The sequence below is a fragment of the Mustela nigripes genome, chromosome 4 (genome assembly GCF_022355385.1).
Source record: "Mustela nigripes isolate SB6536 chromosome 4, MUSNIG.SB6536, whole genome shotgun sequence".
Taxonomy (NCBI): domain Eukaryota; kingdom Metazoa; phylum Chordata; class Mammalia; order Carnivora; family Mustelidae; genus Mustela; species Mustela nigripes.
In genome coordinates this window covers 190743889-190749888 of record NC_081560.1, presented here as the reverse complement: position 1 = coordinate 190749888, position 6000 = coordinate 190743889, and the positions used below count along the sequence as shown (strand labels likewise).

The following is a 6000-nucleotide window of genomic DNA, read 5'->3' as shown; positions in this document are numbered from 1 at the left end:
GAGGGAGGCGGCCGCCGCGCTCCTGCCGCCCGAGCACCTCAGCCCGCCGCCGCCGCGGCCGCCGGGAGGGATTTTTTCCCCCTTTTCAAAATGGCGCCCAATGCCCGTCGCCCCGCTCGATGACGTCATCCCCCTCCGCCTCCTCCGCAGGCCCGGGCGGGGGCGGGGCCGCCGGGAGGCTCCCCTGCGTGGGCGGGGCGGGGCGGGGCGCGGCGCGGCCGCGGGGGCTGCCGGGGGCTGCGGGACGAGCCGACCGCGCCTGCGCAAGCCGCCGCCTGCTGCGCCACCCCCCCACCCCTCAGCCCGAGCCCGGCGCCGCCCCGAGCCGGACCCGAGCGTCCAGAGCGGCGGGGCTCTAGGGGCTCGGGGCGGCGCGTCCTTGGAGGCCAGCCGCTCGGCTGCCGCTCTCCGCCCGCCTCGGTCGCGGCGTCCTGCAGGGCTGGCGGCAGCCCCCACCCCAGCGCGAGCCGGGCCCGCCCCCAGTCTGAGCCGCGGCCAATGGGAGCGCGGCCCGTGGGCGCAGCAGCCGGCGGAGGGCGCGATCGGAGGGCGGCGGGCGGAGCCCCAGGCCCGGGCCGCACCTGCGCGCCTGCGCCCTGCGCCCTGCGCGCGCTCGCAGCGGCCGCCGGCTGGACGGGGCCCGTCCGGACCGCGCGGAGCCCCGGCGGTTCCAAGTCCCCGTTGGGCCGCAGCCCGCGCCGGGCCGCGCCGTCCGCCGCGGTTCTCTGCGCCCCGGGACGCCGCCCCAGGGCACGTGTGACGTCTCGGCTCGACGGGGCCCGGGGCTCCTTCTCTCTGGGCGCCTCGCTCCGGGCGTGCGGACGGGCTCTCCGCACCCGCCCCTTCTCCCCGCCACGCGGTGAATGCGGCCGTGACCGCGTCGCCTCGGGTCGCCGACCGTTCCCCAGCGGGAGCGTGTCCCGCCCGCGCTCACCCCCTGGCCGCTCCCGCCGCGGGCCCCGCGCTGCGCACCGCGTCCGGGACGCGGACGTCCACGGAGCCAGCCGGCCCTGCGCTCGCGGAGCTCCCGCGTCTGCGGCGGACCGACGGCGGCTGGGAAGAACCCCGGTGGGCGGGGAGGAAAGCGGCGCGGGCGCGGGCGTAGCAGTAGGCGGCGCGGGACGACCGCGGGAGGAGGCGCGAGCGACCGGGGGGCCGCGAGCCGAAGGCTGTGCCTGGGAGGGGCATGGGCCCCACACGAGACGGGAGGCCTCGGGGCCGCGAGCCGACGGCGGCGGCGGTGACGGGGCTCGGACGGGCCAGTGCGGCTGCTCTGCCCGGGAGACACGGGGGTGGCGCGCCCAGAGTCCGATCGGGGAGCCTCCTGGCCGGGTCGTTGGGCCACCCGGGCAAGAGCAGGGGCTGGTGGTCCTGGGTGTGCCGGTGCGGGGGAGACCGGTCCCATTTCAGACATGAGCCCCCGGAAAGCACAGCCCCTGGGATTTACCGGTGCGGTGGACGCGGAGCGACAGCAGGACGGCGCTCAGGAATGGCCCCCGGGCGGCTGTGCACCTGGTGGAAAGGACTTTCTTGGCTCGGACATGGGGGGCTGCAGAGGGGGCGGCTGAGCGGGAGCCCAGGCTGGCTGCGAGCTGCTGCAGAGGCACACACGTCGGGCTCACCGGGGAGTTGCCGCCTGGAGCCCTGCACTCGGAGAAGGAGGGCATCACGGGGTCCCAAACCAGGCGAGACTGGCGAGCTCACCCCAGAAGGGAAGGTGGGTGGGGAAGGGGCCACTACAGACCTCCAGGGGAGGCCCAGGGGGAAGGACCGTGAGGTGCGCTTCCGGGGAGCCAGAAGCCCACGGAGTCCCGAGCTGGGTGAAGACGGGGACGGGAGTGGCCGGGAGTGGCCGGTTCCCCAGCGCGGCGTGATGAAGGCGGAGGGTGGCCTGTGTGGTCCAGCAGTTGGGATGCCATGGCTGACCTTCACAAGAGCGGTGGCTGTGCAGTGCACTGTGCAAATCGGCTGTGAGAGGGCTTCAGAGAAAGGGGTGGGGAGCAGTAACCATGCTTCGCTGTGACGACGAGCAGAGACCCGGGGCTGTAATCGCCCTTCCCACGTGTAGTTAGCCCGGCTGCCAGCGGTCAGGCTCCCGCACAAACGGGTGCTCTGCTGCGCCTTACAGGTATGTCTTTTGAAGCAATAGCACCATGTTTGGCTTCAGTTTAGACTGTATTCTTTATTAATTAGCTTTCATTAAGTTAAAATTAAAAAGCAGCAGAAGGCACACAGAGGCGCTGCGTCCCGGAGAGCACCGTGCTGCCTGCCTTGCCCGCCCTGTGCGTCAGCTGGCTGTTCTGTTTTATGACCTCAAGGGGTTTAAATATCTCTGTGAGTTACTCCGGGTTCTAATTGGTGTTGGGCAGTTTTCTTATTTTATTGTTTTTGGATCTCACGGCCAAATTGTGAAATGCCTGGTGTGTATTAGGATCTAGCCTGCTGTATTCGTGCTAGAGATACGATTCTGTAATAAAAAGGAACGGGGTGCCGGTGCAAACGGGTGACTGTGTTTGTGTCCGCGACTCAGAAACATCATGCGAATGAGAGGAGCCGGCGCAAAACCACACACAATGCGTGATTCCACCTGTCTTGTCAGAGTGATGGTCTTGGGTCTGCGCGACGGGGGCGTAGCACCTAGTGACTTAATTGAACGGGAATAGAGATGTTGCCGTAAAAGTACTTGGCCGATACAATCACCACCTACAGCCAGCTGGGTCTGATGACCGGAGAGTACCCTTGAGAGCGGCGGGGGTGGGGGGTTCATCCGATTCTGCCTCAAGGCTGCATGGCCAACCGCTGCCTGCGTTCTCAGCCCGCCATGCAGACATCACACTTACCAACCCCCGCAGTCCTGGGAGCCAGTCCCTCAAAATGAGTCTTAATACAGGCACAGAGATGCGGTCGGCTCTGTTTTTCTGGAGAACCCTGAAGTCTGGAAGAGGTTAAGTGGTCCCCAGGGATAGGGGCGAGCGTGGCTGTGGGGCAGGGAGGGGACTGACTGGGAGAAAGCAGGGAGCTTTCTGGGGTGACAGAGATGTTCGGTATCTTGTTGGAGAAATGGTTACGCGGTGTATGCAGCTGTCGGACCACCCATCAAACCCGAGTCTGAAAGTGTGTCCATCTTATTTAACGTGAGTTATGTCTCAATACACTGGTTTTTAAGTCTAACATATATCTAAATTTCCCGCAAGCCTTGTGCGGACTATATATCTTAATAGTTTAAAGGAAATCACAGAGGAAGCTACCCTGTTCATTGTTCTTCCATGAACACCTTTATTTTTAAAAATTTCTTTGATTTACTTAGATTTCAGCAACTACCTACCGCTTAGAACACTGCATGTGGATTGCTTTCGAGTTCAGAGGCATCAGCTACTCAGAGCCATCACAGACGTGCCCTGTTGGCAGGGAGCACCGTGTTCCATCCTAAAACGCGTGGGGCTTAGAGACTTGTTCAAGTGTGGGGAGTCCCAGTCCCCTCTGTGGGCTGCTTGGGGGCCGCGTGGGCTGGAGGGCGTGGCTGGAGGAAGCCCCCGTGTGTATGTCCCACGGGCGCCTCACCTGCTTCCCTCGGAGCACAGCTGTGTGGCTGGCAGAATGCAGTGCCTGGAATTGTGTCTCTGATTCTGGTTTTGAAAGACTTAATTTTTTAGGGCAGGTTTTCCAGGTTTACAAAGAAAACGGGACAGAAGGTGCAGAGATTTTCCACACACCCTGCCCCAGCACATGCACCGCACCCCCCACCGTCAATACACTCGTCAGAATGGTACGTGTGTGACCAGAGACGAGCCTGCCCTGGGGTTTCGTTCATGCTTGAGGTTCACGCTGCACCTGCGCCGGGTCCGGACAAACGTCGAGTGCATGTGCCCGTCGCCATGCTGTCATACGGAGTGGTTTCTCTGCCCTGGCCATCCCCTGTTCCTCTCTCCCACTCACCCCGCAGACACTCATCTTCTTACCGTCTACCTGATTTTACCTTTTGCAGAATGTTTTATAATTGGCTATTTTTTTTTTCATTCCGTAACATGGATTTAAGGTTCTCCCTGTGTTTTCATGGCTTGATAAATAACTTCTTTTTATCATTAATAATACTCCGTAGTCTAGACAGACCACAGTGTATTTGACCGTTCACCTACCGAAAGACAACTTGGTCATTTCCAAGTTTTGGAAATCACGACTAACGCTGCTATAAGCACCCTCGACTCGGCGTCCCGCTGCGCCCTTCCTGCCGGAGCTCCGCGAGGAACTAAACTTCATTCCACCTTTTTTCTTCACTGTCCCCTGAACTTTTCCCCATGACGAAGGGGAGGAAGGAACAGACAAAGGACCACATCAGGGCCGCGTTACGCGACAGGGCAAAAGGACTTTGCAGAAGGAATTAATGTTACCGGATGCCCATAGGAAGATTATCTGGGATTATCTGTGTGGGCCCCATTGAATCACATGAGTACTTTAAAAAGGCAGAGAGCTTTCTCCAGCGGGAGTCAGAGAGACAGAAGGGCAAGTCAGAGGGCTTGCGAGCCCGTGAGGGACTCGGCCGGCCTTGCTGGCAGTGACCACATGGAAAATGCTAGAAGGAGTGCAAACAGCCCGTAGGGGAAAGATCAGTATTGGCTGCGAGCCCGCGGGCAAAGGGGGCCTGAGCCCGACAACCAAAATTTGGCCAACTGTTTGAAAGGGCTTGGAAGTGCTTGCATTCCCAGGACCCTAGCCAGAGCCCAGCCCAGACAGAGGGCCACTGACCCGCCCCCAGGGTGGCATTCGGCCTCCAGAGGCAGGAGGTACTACACAGGTGTGGTTTTCAGCCACTACATCGGTGGCCATTCATTCTGGCAGCAAAAGAAAATTGCCTCCTCACCCCCACTTCCTTTTTTGTGAGGCTGAGACGTTTGGACCTGAATTTTATTTTTTTAAAGATTTTATTCATTTATTTGACAGAGATCACAAGCAGGCAGAGAGGCAGAGAGAGAGAGAGAGGAGGAAGCAGGCTCCCCGCTGAGCAGAGAACCCTATGCGGGGCTCGATCCCAGGACCCTGAGATCATGACCTGAGCCGAAGGCAGAGGCTTAACCCACTGAGCCACCCAGGTGCCCCCGACCCGAATTTGATGAGCTATGGAGCTGTGGACATGGGCAGCGCACAGGCTGGCCGGGTCCCTGCAAAGCCAAAGCCGAGGCGCTGAGTCCGGGTGAAAGTGTGGGGTTTCTTGAGTGGTGGCCTTCGGGAGAAGACGGTGAAAATCAGGCTGGCTGTGGCCGTGGGACCCAGCGGCTGCCCTCCTGGAGCTGCAGGGCAGACACGGCTCTCAGGAGCCCTTGTGGGAGCGACGGGCTGTGCCCTGCCTGCCCACCTCCATCCCTGTGCCTCTGCTGGGGAGCTGGCTGGCCCGAGGGAGCCCAGCCATGGGCCTTTCCCAGGGACATCTGAGCAGCTCCGTGGGAATCCTAGGCCACCCGGCCCCACCCCCGCCCGCCCCCTGTGTGCCCGTGGGATGGGTCACTATCTCCCACGGCCTCGGTGCCCCTGGCGTCAGGTGGTTTTGGGACATTCCACGAGCAGAGTCTGGGAACTGGGTCAGAAAAGCTGCTGGGTAGGATCAGCGCAGCCTGTGCTGCCCACCACGTCCTCCTGAGCTCCAGGGAGCCCGGGGCGGGGGCGACCACACGGTGCTGGCCGCTGCTGCTCCTGCAATAGCACCTTGTTTCCGATGCGGGAGGGGGCGGAGGCAGAGCGGCTCAGGGCGATGGGCCTGGCACTGCCCACGGGGCCCCACATGGTCCCCTCTGGGTCTATATCCGGGCTCCGGGGTGGCAGAGGGACTTACCACCGCGGCCCTGCGCAGAACCCGCGGGCTTCTGTATGCTGTGTGTCCTTGCGGTAGTAGAGTGAGGCCGTGGGCGGGCAGGTGACCAGCTCCCGTGACCCCGTGCGCCCAGGAGCCGCTGGGCCTCCGGGAAATCTGCACATGCCCTCGGACAAAATCTTTCCTCCCCAAACCGA

General features: G+C 62.3%; 1 protein-coding gene across 1 annotated transcript in view; it reads right to left on the bottom strand.

Moving 5' to 3' along the window:
- PPP2R2D (protein phosphatase 2 regulatory subunit Bdelta) overlaps positions 1-6000 on the bottom strand; it is a 79354-nt gene that overhangs the window by 42093 nt on the left and 31261 nt on the right. The gene's annotated exons all lie outside the window — the stretch shown is intronic.